General features: G+C 50.5%; 1 protein-coding gene across 2 annotated transcripts in view; it reads left to right on the forward strand.

Annotated features, from left to right (window-relative positions):
- The first annotated feature begins 477 nt into the window (after positions 1-477).
- a (arc) overlaps positions 478-15,724 on the forward strand; it is a 213,046-nt gene continuing 197,799 nt past the window's right edge. For both annotated transcript variants that reach the window (XM_075685651.1, XM_075685654.1), the window contains exon 1: positions 478-955. The gene's annotated coding sequence lies outside the window, so the exon portion shown is untranslated. The remainder of the gene's footprint in view (positions 956-15,724) is intronic.

Genomic DNA, 15,724 nt, shown 5'->3' on the forward strand with positions numbered 1-15,724 from the left:
GTTTAGTGTACTCCTAACGACCGCTTTGTCTTGCTTTTGTTCTTTTACTAGCTCCGAGGTGTGGAAAGTGTGTTCTGCAAAGGGCCACCTATGCATGTCCGTGATGGAACCGGGTGCGTCTCCCCAACCGCTTGTTCCCCCTACTGCATAATGGTATTCTTATTCTCGGCACGCTTCTTTTACTAAAATTGGCTACTAAAAGTAATGAAAATGCGACTAAACGCTTATGCCATTAGCGGCTCCCGCAGACCAACCACGCACCGTGCACCTGCTACGCCGCCTAGCCCCTCCCCCCCCCCCCCCGCACACACACACACACACACACACACACACACACACACGCATCCCTGGAGGATAAGGGTCGAAACCAGACGCGGAGCGTGAAGACGAGGGAAGAGATCGAGAGAGAGAGGGACAGAGCTGGCTCCTCCTCCTCTCCCGCTCCGCCCCGATAGTGTCGCCGGCGCACGCGAGAGCTCTGAATCGGCCGGCCGGCGTCGGTGGTTGAGGAACGCGCTGCGGCCACGCTACCTTGCGCCAGTGGTACGGTGTGGTCAGGAGCGTCACCGCGTGCACGGGGGGACCGCCGAGCCGAGAAAAGCCAAGCAGTGTTGCGTGTATTAGCTCCCCCTACGGGAGGCTACGTTCGCCGCTTCGGTGGGACACGGCCGCGGTGTGTGATACCGGCCGCTGTCTTCTAGAACCGGACCGGCACCTTCATCGACGACGCTGCCGCTGCCCGAAACGGTTGAAGTGCGCGCGTGGAGAACAATTTTTTTTTTTTCGGTTCCTGTGCTCGGTAACGGCGGTTGTTTTCCTTTTCGGTGTTGGGCAACTGTGCGCCCTTGGGATTACTGCACACACGGCTGCGTCTGAACGTCGACTGCCGGCTTGGAAAGCCCGCTCCGCGGGTTGAGAGTCGGCGACGACGACGTCCCGTTTTCTTGCTGCCAAGGTGAGTGAGGAATTAAACGTCTGAGAGGCGTTTCTCCATAGCCGACGCGAATTATTCGCCGTGTGACCCTGACGAGGGGCGGGAAAGCTGGTAATGTGGGCGCGAAAGTCTTGAATGCGCTTGTTTTGTGTAACACGCCTAAATCCACAATGCTGTCCGACGCCGTGTGGACGGAGCACGTTTAATGCTAACCCGCGTGCTTCTTTTATTAAATTTTTTTATGCTCAATGTCGCAATTATGCCCGTTGGCACTGCAGAGCTTATTGTGGCACATTCATCGCTGCTGAGACTTTAAGTACTACTTGCATGTTGCCGCAACGCCAAGTTTCTTAGAAAGGTCATCCTAGGACAAAGAGCCTTAGGCGGCGTCGACAGACGGATGATCATCCTGAAAGTACCGAGTTATATGCCGTATGCTATCAGAATACGTATTACAGCGAATATTTATTTCCGCAATTCGCAACAATAACCTATCATTACGTAGTCATAACGACATATTTTACAAGCCGCGTTGCGGCGTCGTTTAGTGTGCAATGCTTATATATCGCTTCTCTGTACCGTCCACAATCGGAACAAGATATGAAATTTAGAAAGCACCGCATACGTTATCCAACTTTCTCAATTCGCCTCTAAATATCGCAATGGCATCGCCATTTTCATACAATAAATGAAAAGAAAGCGCTGAAAGAAGCACGTGCAACAAAAAGGTATATCCACTCCGGCGGTACCTTTTGCGCCAGATACAGGCGTTACAATTTCACGGAAAAGTGGCCTTGCATGCCGTGAGCTCTCTGCAAGTCATTCACGCGTCCGTCTCTACCAATGTCGCACGGGCGACCCATTGCGGTGCGCGCCGCACCAGGAATGAGGCGATTGAAGGGAAACGGAAGAAATTCAGTGCAACACTTCACAAGGCTGTCGTTCAAAGGAGCATGCCGCTGGGCTAGCTGCTGGAATTGCGCAGGTGTACTTTTTTATATTTTTCGCCGCACAATCCTCTAGAAAACGTGGCACCAAAAATATTGAACTCATCGGCACTGACAATTCAAATCGCGAATGCCCGATCTTGAATTTTCCTTTGCCATAGCTTATGGCGGGGACGCCAGAGCACGGTGTAGGTTGGTTACTGAGCAACGCGGTGCGTTTTATATCGTTTTTAACGGCACGGGGCAAAGCAGAGACCACACAGGGAACACGTGTGCCGCCCGCTTGTCGCGCCGTCGCAGGAAGGTTGGAATGTGGCTTAACTACGACACGCATAGGGTGAGCTGTGAAATGCAATGAGTATTTTGCCGCCACGTGCAGAAATTTGCACATATGCAGCTTGACCGGACCGCAGGCGCCGTCCAGCAATTGTTTGTACATTCCGAGTACTCTTTCAGAAGAAATTCCGCTCTGGGTTAGCATAGACAGCGTTTTTTTTTTTTTTTTCTTCGAAAGACTCCCTGCGTGAAAGCGCGAAATGTTCGACAGCGAGACAGGAACGCAAATACGTCCTCGTGTGTTCGTGTTTTGTAGTCAAACGTCTTGCACTTCGACGCAAGGCGATTTAGCACCACGTTATTCAAAAACGTATCGGGGCTATATGAAGGTTGTAAGCAGCGTGTAGAGTGGTCCCGCTGCCTGGTTTCCAAGCCTAATGCGCTTTTACGCCTCTCCCACCTCCCCTACTCGGTTCTTTCTTCTCGCAGCTTTCCTTCCTGAAATCCTCCGCACGTGCGCACTGTGAAAATTCCTGTCGTCTCATCTTTGTTTGGGCAGGGGCTTGGCTGCACTAGGCACCCCTGGCAGCTACGTGGAAATTGGTGTGGTGCGGCGAAAACTCGCCCCCATTTGCACCTGAAAGCGCGTAACCTCATGGCGCCAGTAGTAGGTTAGCCTAACTCCTAGAAAAAGGAAGAAAATATCTTGCAAAAGGGAGTGCGAAGAGACGAATTCCTCCCGGCAAGTCTTCCTTCCAACTTGCGTATTTTCATCCGTTTAGACGAAAACACAAAACTCAAGGACGGGAAATAAAAGCAGCCAAATGCAAATTATTATTAAAGTAATAATAGGTTGCTTATTTCTAAAATAGTTGAATATTTAATGGAAGTTAACTGCTAAACGCGCTGCTACTTTCTAGCGCAGACGGCTGACACCTGAACGGCGGTCAGCAAAGAGGGTGGGAGTACAATAGAGGGAGGGAGGATAACAGAAGGGAGAAAGTAAAGACGATTACTGTTTTCGCATGCACAGCAGTCGGTAAAAAACCAGCGAGGTTAGCTGGGGGATTTGCAGAGGAGGGCGTGATAATCGCTCGGCTTGGGCGAGAATGTAACACAACGTTTTAAGTGCCACTTGATATGAGCCTCCCCTTTGTGACCGGATGGTGACGCGTTCTACCCATCGGTGCCATTGTCATCAAATACTTTTATACAGTTATCTTTATGGCAAGGTGGACATCCTCTGGCGCGCTGATCAGCGTCTCCTCAACTTTCGTGCTGTGCAGTGCCAGTCCGTTTGCCGACTTCGAGTCCAGAGAACAGAGGGGGTAGGATTAGCACTCCATTGTTAGCTCCTAATCATTCCCGTGAAGCTCCCATTCATTCGGCGACGAGAGTGATAGCAGTGGCGGACAATGGAGGAGACTTTTTACGCGTAACTGACGCTGCCAATAGGCTTTCGTGTACCGGGGACAAGTGACCAGTTTCGAGGAGTGGACCCGTCCCTAAGTGGAGGCCGACAGTGTACTGCGAGCGCTGCTCCCCTTTGCTGCGGAATCGGAGCAGCCTCCGCGCGGTGTAACCGTGCGGGAGTCAAGGCTAACGCTCCCAGTCAAGGAAAGAAGTACACGAATGTGATCTCACGGCGCTAAGAAAACTACGAGGAACACCGCAGAATCGACAAAAGGACAGGTATTGCTTTATGTTCACGCTAGCTTGATACAATCTGCGCTTAATGCAGCGAGCAAATGCACCCGGTAAGACCATTTATCTTATTTTTCTAATTTTTTTTAGCACTGGCAACCGGGAATTTGTTGTCAAAGCTTTGCAAAGGCATGTAGCGTAATATGACGCTCGGCAAAGGGAAGGGCTCCATGTAAGACGAGAGCAAATAATCGTTTCAGTTTATATATATATATATATATATATGCTAACGTGCTGGCGCATTCTAAGAGCAAGTACGAAGTAGGAGCCTATATATAGGGGCATTCTTTTCGTCCGATTGTATCGCTTTTTTACCTAGACCTGTCGACAAGCACGTTGTATACCTGGCGAAGATGATGTGATGCCTTCTCGCGTGAAAAGACAAGTGCGGCTTCCTTTTGTCTACGCGCAGCGTGTGAACGGTGCGATCTGAATTTTTTTCAGCGCCATCTCAAAGCAAGGGAAGTGGTGAACCATCATCGCGCATGACTGAGTTTGCTCGTTTGTTCGTTGCCCCTGTAGACAAAAGATGGTATGAGTGGGCGTCTAACCACGGTCGGTGTCTTCATAGCATAAACCTTCCTGGTCGAGGTGGTAGCATTCCAAACGGCAGCTTCTGTTTCTGTAGTACTCGACAGGAAAGGTTCAAGTCTATTTCGGGAGCCGTTAGCTGAATATGTTTAGCTGCACCAAGCTTAAAATAATACAAAGCCTGTGTCAGCACAATTCTAACCTTTGATCTAAATTACTCCATCAGGTGGTCATTACTTATACGAGATATCAAGGCATAATTGAATAATGAACATTTGTACTGAACAGTTTTAGTACTGCGCACGTAAGATGCGTGCGTACGTGGGGGAGCCTTGCGTGCTGCTCTCGTGCTTCTCGTTTGTTGGGGAGAGCGCGAGACAAAAAGAGTTTCGCAAAGTGGCGGCGTCAAAAGGCGACCAGCGGGAGGCTGTACTTTTCAATGACCTACGATTTGTCATTGCTGCGTGAAGTGAACGCGCAGAAGCCAATCACGGATCCTGCGCGGTGGGAATGCATAACAGAATATAGTAACTTTTGTCTTTGAGAAAGTGTTCGGTGTGCGCTGTTCGCGCGATAGGCTCGACCTCCTGTTGGCGCGGTACGTCGCAAATGACCGTACCAGCTTCAGAAAGCGAGTACTCGGTTTTTATTTTTCTCGATATGATTTGTGTTTTGCATCCGCATTAAATGTGGAGCCTATTAAAGGCCTAAATATAGTTCGGCGCAGCGTGAACGCGCGCACACGTTGCATCACGTTGGCGAGAACAACGGCATCTATAGTTGGACCGATGGTTCGACGCACTGGCGGACGCGGCCAACGCACTCCGACGCGCCCGGCGTCCACCTATTAGGGAGTTTGAGTTTAGGGAACGTAAGCCGCTTGCGTCCCCTAAACTCTCTAATATACCTAAATACCTACGTTTACGTAGATGAGCAAAACGTGAACAAGGTGAATGCAGGAGCCAACGTTTCGACAAGTGGACTTGTCTTCTTCAAGGCGACATATGCTTTCCTCGCCACAGTATATATAGGTGGGGTTCTTCTAAAGGGGAGGGGGTGTGAGGCGGGAGTGCGTGGAAACGAGGGAAAGTGTGTTAGCGTGTCGAATTAGTAAAGGAACGCTGTGTACAAGGTCAAAGCCAGGACCCCCCCTCCCCTCACCCCAGTCTGTCAACCCACGTGCGTTAGCCGGCGTGTCAAGGGCGTCTGACACGCCAGCTAACAAAAAAAAAAAAAAAGAAGGGAAGAAAAAGGAAAAGGGGGGGGGGATACGCCAAGAAATCGAACTAAGTGTTGTTGCCTATAGCTTGAGGTTTAGCATAGCGAATAGATTCTAAAGCTCCCTTTGAAACGTTTATGCCTATTGGTTGCAATGTCTTGAACGTATGGATAAGGTATGATTCTCTGTATTTTCTTTCTCTTTCAGAACGGAAATTTGACTGTAAGATGTAGAGTTTAAGTTCATCAAAGTTATGACCTGGTTGGTTGAAATGCTCGGCGACGGCTTGGGAAGCTTTTTAGCTGTGTCCGCGCGATGTCCGTTTAATCTGACGTTCATTGATTGTCCCGTTTCACCGATATATTGTTTCTTACAGAAGGAACATTCAAGCATATAAATCACATCCGAACTTGTGCAAGTGAAGTTTGATTTGACTTCAAGTGTATAATTATTTGCGGTGCTTTTAATTTTAATGTCACTTTGAAGGTGCCTGCAGGTTTTGCACCTAGGGCGACAACATGCTTATATTACGGGGGAATGCTGCTGGCTGACTTTTGCGTGCACTAACATGTCCTTAAAGTTCTTGTTTCGGCGATAGGTAACCCCGTCTTTTTTACGTATACGTAGGTATTTCCCAGTACTAAAGGCCCTGACGTGACACGCGCTCCTACGTTCCGCAATGCGCTTGCGCGCTGCGTACGTATCGTCAATGCGCAGTACTAGAACTGTCTATAATTATGCAAATTAAGTTTCCCAATTAATTGCATTACGACACATATGTTAATCTACGAATTGTAGCCTGGGAGTTCGCAAGGCAGCATCCTCTTGGGATTCTCAGGACTCCAACATTTTCGAAGCGTCTTACAAAGTGCACTGGCGTTTCAGTTGCTTTTGCGCTTCAGTGCATAAAACTGGGTTTTCTTTAAGAAGTGGAACAACAGTGCATTTTTAATGCAACTTTGACAGCGCATGTATCGAGGCCAGTGACATCCTCGTAATTCGTTCGAAGTCGCTATGCCTTGCAAGCTCACTTGCTACAATTCATGGATTAAAATATGTGCCGTAAGACAATTAACATGTTAATTAGCGTAGTTATGTTATTTATTCAATTAAGCGGTTTGATTTCTCGTAGGAGTAATGGCCGCCTGATCGAGAAATTTAGATGAAGGGCTCGAAGTGTGCTATTTACATCACGTTGCCACAGCCAATTCCTAAAAAATTTTGGTGCAGCTGAAAAAGCGAAATACAACCAAATTGGCTGCCGTCTCGTGTTTGTTGACGTGGTGCATTTGGTTTACAAACCCTAGGCGCGGTTTGGGAGTCCTTTTCTAAGATTGTCTCGGGAATTGTGGGCGCACGCAGGTAACATACCCTAGAGCTGTTCTTGAGTTCTTCGTGCGCCACCTGCCGTGGCTGCTTAGTGACTATTGTGTTGGGCTGCTAAGCACGAGGTCGCGGTATAGAATCCCGGCCACTGCAGCCGCATTTAGATGGGGGCGAAATGCGAAAACACCCGTGTACTTGTGTGCCGTGTACTTAGGTACACGTTAAAGAACCCCAGGTGGTCAAAATTTTCGAAGTACCCCACTAGGGCGTACCTCATAATCAAGTCGTGGTTGTGGCGCGTAAAACCCCATAATTAAGTTCTTCGTGCGCCGTGTCGACGGTGTCCGTTAACTTGTGGTATACGCTGTTTCTAAAGCTTCATATCGTCTTCATCATCAGCAGCAGCAGCAGACTATTTTATGTCCACTGCAGGACGAAGGCCTCTCCCAGCTATCTCCAGTTCCCCTGTCCTGTGCCAACTGATTCCAACTAGCGCCCGCAAATTTCGCCCCACCGAGTCTTCTGCCATCCTCGACTGCGCTTCCCTTCTCTTGGCACCCATTCTGTAACGCTAGTGGTCCACCGGTTATCTAACCTACGCATTATATGGCCTGCCCAGCTCCATTTTTTTTTTCTCTTGATGTCAATTAGAATATCGGCTATCCCTGTTTGCTCTCTGATGCAAACCACTCTGTCTCTTAACGTTACGCCTAGCATTCTTCGTTCCATCTCTCCTTGCGCAGTCCTTAACTTGTTCTCAAGCTCCTTTGTCAGTCTCCAAGTCTCTGCCTCATATGTTAGCACTGGCAAAATGCACCGATTCTACACTTTCAATGATAATGGTAAGCTTCCAGTTAGGAGCTGACAATGCCTGCCGTATGCGCTCCAATACATTTTTACTCTTCTGCAAATTTCCTTTCCATGATCAGGGTTCCCTGTGATAATTGACCTAGGTAAACTTACTCCTTCAGACTCTAGTGGCTAACTGGCGATTCTGAACTCTTGTTTCCTTGGCCGGCTATTCATCATTATCTTTAACTTCTGCATATTAATCTTCAACCCCACTCTTACACTCTCTGCTAAGTTCTTCAGGCGCGCTGTAAATAATCCGCAATATCATTCGCGAATGCCGACTCCTCCCTCAACAAAATCGACAGAATCAAGCCCCGAAGCGAAAGCTTGTGGGTGCTAAGAGACGAATGCGCACCTTCTGTGTGAATTTTCTTCTTCCAGCGCGCATGAAAGCACTCTGTGCCACGCTTGACAACCGTCCCTTTGGAAAAAGTAGAATCCTTCTACTCCGGTCACAATCTACGTCTGCCCGAATCGCTTCAAAAATGCTGCCGTGTTTGTTAAAAAAGAAGCATCACGACTGCTTGAAAGATTGTGATTGTTGTTAGCCGCCTTCACTGGGTTTGTGCGAGCAGATTTTCACATCTTCGTTTCTCCTCATCTTTTATATTCTATCACCGCTGTGCAGAGTAGCCAATCGAAAGGCTACTCTGGTTTAATTTATTTTCTCCGAGTGTTTTCTCTCTCTCCACCACGAGCAAGGCAATTCAAGAACGGGAAAACATACGCGCTTTTTTCTTCTCGCCACGTGGGCATCGCATGCCGCGGGTACTCCGTCCATCGCCCCCATCATGATCCGTGGGAGTCCCGGCGCCCCGGAAGGTCGGCCCTGCTGCTCACAATGAAAAACACGCGGGACAAGCGGCACGCGCACGAGCGAAAGTGATGTCTTCGCTTTCTTTCGGCGCGCTGTTTTCTTCCCTTCCACAGAGCGCACGAAGCCTCCACGAACAATGGGCCGACCCACTTGCGTTAGCGCGCATTCCGTCCGACGGTGGAGCTTCGTTTGACATTTCTTTCGCGTATGCTCATTGTGTACATATACGCACGGCGTGACGCGTTTTTGCGTGTCTGTATGCTTTTCGTTCTGTCTGTACGGGGAAGCGCACGCCACCCGGCCGTTTGCTTTTTGGCATTGCCGGCTGTGTGCGCGCGAGACCGAGTGGAGTGACTACACTGCCTGCTTCCTTTGGGATCGGTCGCGCCAGTAAAGATGGCGCAGACGTCGATTATTAACGTAACGGCGAAGGGAAATGAAACGCAAATAGGTCGCCTGCATCAAAGCCTGGCGTGTAGACCAGACGGCCAGCGGTAAGCTATATAGTAGCATGAGGCGGAATTGTCCAGAGACAGGGTCATCAGTTGTGATGCGGTGCAGCCACCAGAGCTGTGGTGTTCGCTCAACAGCCTGTGCATTTAGGGAAGGGCAGAGACGAAGTCGTTCGCTTGCCACAAATTAATACGTTCCATGTCTGTCAGTAGTGCTGAAATTCGCTGTGCACGTAAATTAATTCCTGGAGTTCAGGCCTCTTCTGCGGAAACAGGACACGACCTCAATTCGCAGTATTGCTTGGTTAGTTTGGATTAATGTGGCTTAAAACTGGAGCGCGCGGTTGGCCGATATAATGTACAGCGTCTATAGGTTCTTTCCGCGTAGGCTACAAGCGAGTCTGCGCTCCGCTTCTTGTGCGAAGTTGCAGCCGTCCCCCCAGCTTAAGTATGCGTGGAGCACCTTGCGCATATATCACAGAGGGGTACTGAAGATAAAAAAAAAGTGACGGGCAGTACAGTGATTAAACATTTCCACTCGGGTTCGAATCCGCGAAACTCTCGCCCAAATTTACATCTCCACAAGTCCCACAAAGTGTTTATAACACAGCTGTTGCCGCTAAATAAGCTATAAGGACGGCAGTTACACGAAAGCATTTCTGTATGCCACCCGCGCACGACAATAACGACGCTCGGCTGACACGCAGCGCAGTCGGGATCCAGTCGTGTTGGAAACCACGGCTTGGCTTTTCTTCCGCACTTCCTTTCCGCACTTTCTTCCAAACCTTGGCTTTCTTTCCGCACTGCGGCTGGCATCTCTCACAGCCGTCACTTTCGTATGCTTCCTTTCGAGAGAGAGAAAAATCCCGTGACTTCTACCGCGTCATATTAAACAGCGCCCTGGCGAAATAGTGACGCCGCAATGAGGTAAGGGCCCATACAAGTTGCCCAAAACGGCTGAATCTCAAAGCGGGAAGTTTCGCAGGCACACGGGCCACTTTTATCTCGGCAGCGCAGTTCGCCGTGCCGCGAGATTGCGCGAGGCTGGGCGGCATCCAGACTCTCTGGCCAAGGGAACGACGTATGGTCGCGCAGCCTTCCGCACCGCGTTAACCCGTCCGCACACCCCGCCCACTCTACCGCTATACACACTATAGACTGCATAGACTTGCAGCGCTCCCTTCCGCTGCTCGCTTCCTGTCCCGACCTTATTCCGCGCAAGTTGACCAGGGGGCGCGGTTCTGCTCATTAACTCGTTTCTCCTGCCGCGTGCCGACGCCAGCAGGGCACGCTGCGAAGAAGAAATGATAAACACTCGTCGCCGGCCAGCCTGTCTGCGCTCCAGCGGGAGCGCGCCAAGGCAAAGCGCGACTTGGCAAGACACGCGTAGCCTCGTCCGGCCACGCCGACGTGTCCGTCTCGGACCGCGAAACGGAAGCACGGGAGTCCGTACGCGCCAAACAGACGGCTGCCTTCCCCGTTTTCTATCTCAAAGAGGTCCGCCGATGACGCGTGGGCCTCGCTCTGCGCGATCAAAGGCGTGGGCTGTTGTTTCGGCGCGCGAGTTCCTTCTCGAAAGAAAGCCAGATGCAGTCCGATTGCTTTCGTGTTACTTGCTTTTGCCCTGCGCGGAGACAGGTATAGGTGTGCCGCTGCCTCACCGTTATGAGCACGCGTGTGTGTTTGCGCGCGCCTGAATGCATAAGAGATAGAGGATATATACGCGGCAGTGCTCGCATAATCGTTGTCGTCGTCGTCGCCGCGTACTGACGCCCCTACGCCGCGCGGCCCGTCGTTTTCCGGCTACGCGCTCTCCTTCCGCGTCGCGGGCGCGCGCGGGTGTGCGTTTGCAGCACTCGGCAACACCGGCTGCTTTGCGCGAGCACGAAAGTCTAGCTCCGAGCTCATATACATACGTTATAACGCACGGGCGTCGCGAGGCTGTGACGCGTACTGGGTCTTGCCTGTTGTGTTCTGGCTGCCCGCGCACGCTTCCTCCGCGCTGGCCCACGGAACAGTTTCTTGTCCACTGCGATCTCGGGGATCGGCGTTGTTGCGCACGCGGCTTCGGCTAATCGTGCTTCCCACTGGCCCAGAGACGCTTTCAAGCTTTTTCGCGTGCCGTACGAGTAGGCTGCTCGTTCGCATGCATTGTGGTTGGAGCAGATACTGTCGGAAGGACCGGAAGCAGCAGAGCTGCAGTTTTTATGGAAATCGCCACACCTTGAGGCTGAGTCAGCCGTCTAGTGAATCAGTCCACTCTAACGTCATTAAAGATGCCTCGGAGACCACCGCGATAGGTTGCTATGGGATAAACCTCCTCTCAGAGGTATACGCACTGTCAGCCTCGGTTCTTGCTATCTCATTGCGTTGCTTGACCACTCGCTGCTGCTCTGCGCTGCGCCCCGCAGCTGCCCTCTTCATTTGCCTTTGTTTGACGCTTGCGCGGACGGCTGGACGTAGTAGTTGGTGAAAGCGGTCATGGCTTTCCGAGGTCCACCTTAGCTCGGGCCGCGTCTTGCTTAAGTGCACGACGCCTCGTCTCCGCGCTGCACGGCGCTCGTGTGGTTGGGAGGCGTTTAATTGGCTAACGACGTGGCAACGCGTCTGTCGTGCTCGCAATTACGAAATAATCGCGCGAGAATAAGCAGCATGATCGTAGTACACACGCGCTCTGCGCAACACAATGCGACGACATTCGACGCTCTCGGGAACACGCTGCATTTTGAAACCCCTGCATGCTTCACTAATGCTTGATCGCTATACGAGAAATGCCGCTCGCGCCTGATCGCTCGCAATGCGCTCCGATTTGATGCGTGCGAAACTCGCCCTCATTGCATGTTCAACGAGGGAACGAAATAAACGCGTCATGTTTAGTGAGTCACCTTGACCGTTATTTTAGTAGCAGCTTATGGTGTAGCTGCGATGTATAGTGTTCCTTTAGGCGGATAGTGATCGCGTCCACAAATGAGGGCGCGAGCACATTTGTGGGTGTTATTCTGAAATGTTCCGTACGGTATTGCTGCGTCGCTTATTTTGCCTGAGACATGTAGACCATGGCCTCAGTCGTTATGGTTGTGTGAATATCTTCTATGAAAATTCGATCTGCACAATCTATACACTTCTCGTGACCATAAATGCCTTCCGTTAGACTTTAATCAGTATGGTGTGCTGTCTCCAGACAGCCATCGTGCAAAAGTTTATTTCTTAGGTTTTCTCTCTGGTCAAGAATTAAACAACTTGCTTCATCCCACAGACAGTTGCCGAGAAAACGTCTCAGAAGATATGTCGACAGGCTGCCTTACACTGCCCAAACTTCACTGAAATATGTGCGCAGACTGTCTATAAACCACCTTAAATATCTATTTTAAGGGTCACTCGGAATCAGTAGAACTTTTCTAAAACTGTTCTTTCTGTAGTGGCATCGGTTTCGCGTGCTGTCACAACATACGGTGCATCACACTGACCATAAAACTGCCGATAGGAAAGCAACACAGACTTACTTACCTGCAAAACACCCGCATTTTTTTTAGAGGATGCGGACGTGCGTTTTTTTAACGTGACCAGGCATTGTTCGGAATGCCGACGTCGCTTTGTTATGGAGGCAGGCAGCAATGTGGGGCAACGCTGGGCATTTTTTGCGGGAGCGCTGGCAAGGGGATCACTTGAAAACACGTGCAAACTGCCGAGCGATCGTCAGTATAATGCGCGATATCCTCAGGCGTGCAACTCTCACCCCGCACCGATAGCCGATCTCGGTGGGGGCAACCGTTGTGCAGACTTCGTGCTTCGTAGAATTAATGGGTCGACGCAGAAATGGGGAGAGGCTGTATACGTTTAAGGCATACACGCCTCGTGACGTACATCGGCTCTCGAAGCGGCGACCTTGAGAGATAGAACGCCGTGCTGTATGAGCGAAGATGTTAATCTTAATGGACTTGCTCAGTGAACGCAGTATGCACTAGCTACACGATACCGTTTCCGATACGGTAATTGTATATCTCGCATTCATTGTAGCGAGCCTCGATAATTGCTCTCGCGCGCTCGTTGTCACCTGCAGCTGCTTTGTACCTGCGTAGACAGCTGACTACAGAGAAAAGAAAGTTCGTCAGGGGCGCAAACGAGTCCGATCGACGGCTGGAGGCACTTGAGGGGGAAATGTCAGGATTGTGTGCTTTCCACATTGCGCTCCGAGTGCTTTTCCTGGAAATAAATGGGTCGATAGGGTAACCCGATCGCTTTGCCCTAGGTCAAAGTGAGTCATTTGCCCAGCTAATCGATTAGAATATGAACAGCTGTCGAAGGCCGAAGCATTTGTCATCCTTAGGCCAAAGTGAGGCGCAGTTCACGTCTTCTAAATATGAGCACTGCTTGCGTGGCATGTGCGCAAAAGTAAAATTGCGTTCGCTGTGGAAATTTGTCCCTTGATTTGGGAAGGATTCTGAAAAATCAAACCCGCACTCGCCTGCCACAATGGCCATTCATTTCGAACGTTTTTCGTGAACAATCGAAACGCGTGTCAGCTTTTGCTTGCATGCGCACTTGTCTCGCTAAATCCCTTCCATGTCAGGGCTGTATGACTTCGTGCATTATGACCACCGAAACCTACAACGTACTGCATTATCGGATGGGCGCTGTTCACGGTTAGTAGCGTGGGCTTGATTTTTGGTGTGTATTTACAGCCTTGTCGTAATCTGTGGCCGAATCCGAAAAGCTTTGCGTTCCTTGGGGCTGTTGGATATAGATGGCAGGGCGCATTCGTGACTGTTGTCACGTTCGCTTTCACGGCGACCGTTCCTGTGAACCGTGCTCTAGCGGAACGAACTGTCTTCGTTAGTAGAGGCACGGTTTCTCTTTCCTGTCATTAGCAATTTCAGAGGCCGTTCTGAAACCAAAACACGCTTGCCGGCCACACTTTTCCGAGTGGGGCAATCCTGCCTGTCGTGGGAACAATAACCAAGGAAGCGCCAAGTTTCTTTAAGTAACGTTACAATGACTTTCACCTGCGAGCGGGGTGGGGGGGGGGGGCGAGGGGGATTTGCGCGAGATCTCCGCCACGCGCATTTCTTGCCACGCGCGTATATACGCGTAATCGCCCAGCTCGTCATCCGGGCGATTACGTGTAACCGTAATGCCCGGCTGACTTCTGGAGTGTCTCAAATCCGTGCCGTCTGCATATAGCGTGCGGTCCATAGTGTGTGCGGATCTTCAGCTGATTTGTATGGCTGAGTGCTTGCGTGCGTTGACGCTACCGGCCGAAGCAGGAAGAGAACCGAGCGCAGCCACTCACGCTGGGAACGCGGCTGGTTGGGCGTGACGGGCCGGAAAAAGGCTCTCCGTGTCGCCCGTGTAGTTGCGTGCAGTTGTCGCAGCACGCAACCCTTTCTCCTTTCTTCCTTGACGTAAGACGATGTCGGCTTGTTAGTACTGTGCCGGCTACACCTTTGAAACAAGCATGAAACTGTTGTGCGAACGCGTTTAATGTTTCGCACTCGTACGCGTAGTTTACGCAGAAAACCGGCCTTGTTACAGCTAACGCGCTCACAACAATATTCAAACATGAGTCGGAACGCAACCCCATTAGAGAAAGAAAAAGCGCATGATTCGAACAAGGCATTTGAGATGATCACGTAGACGGCCGGACAATCTGTCTCGTGCGGCGTGTCGCAAACGGATTGAAGCGCTGCAAAACAGGCTAGACTAAAAGAACGATAGCGGTGAACACATTCGGCGATCGTCGAAAATCTGATCTGCCGGTCGAGCGCTTCGGCTTTTTTACGTGAGTCATCGAAGTTTCTAGAGAAACCGCTGGTGCCCGCCTCTCTTTTCCACAAAGTACTTCACAATTCGCGTCGCGCATGCAATCAGATTACACAAGCTTTCGTGACCACAGACAACCCATATAACCATCGATAACATTCCAGTAAGTTCCACTCATACAGGCGCGTCTTGCGCTGAGCGATAACATTACGTTGTTAGTGCGTGAAATTCAGTCCCCGACAAAAGGATAAGTACGCGTGTCCATATTGTGCACGGCTTTACCACGTTATAATGCGAAAGCGCAGGTAAGCACTAATATTCATAACAAAACACTACATTATTTGTAGAACAGTGCCTTCTTATGTATGACTTGCGAGCAACAGCGCCCAACGATGCCACTGTTCTGTAGACCTCTTTTGTTTATAGCTGTTGGGGAGGCGCACATCGGTTTGGCGCTTATTTGGGGACCCAAAAGCTCCTATAATATTTGAAAGGAATGCGTTAGAATGGAACATTAGGGCAGATTTAGGGCCGAACCGAACCGATTTAGACCGAACTGTTTTTGTCATCCGCCACAGTGGCGCAAGGGCTATGGCGTTACGCTGTCTAGACGCGACGTCTGGGTTCGGTTCCCGGCCGCATGCAGCGGCCGGATTTCGATGGGAACGGAATGCAAGAATGCTCGCGCACTTAGATTCAGATGCACCTACGAGCACCCCAGGCGGTCAAAATTAATCCGAAGCATTCCACTACTACCTCTTATCTCGTATACTGCTGCCCTTGGAACGTTAAACCCCACGAACCAATCATTAAGCGTTGTTTAATTTCAGTAGGATGGGCTTGCAGTTCGAAGGAAAGGGTTCTTCAGCACACGGCTCAACTTTCTACGCTGTGTATTCTCGAGTG

The sequence above is a fragment of the Dermacentor variabilis genome, chromosome 3 (assembly GCF_050947875.1).
Source record: "Dermacentor variabilis isolate Ectoservices chromosome 3, ASM5094787v1, whole genome shotgun sequence".
Classification (NCBI taxonomy): Eukaryota; Metazoa; Arthropoda; class Arachnida; order Ixodida; family Ixodidae; genus Dermacentor; species Dermacentor variabilis.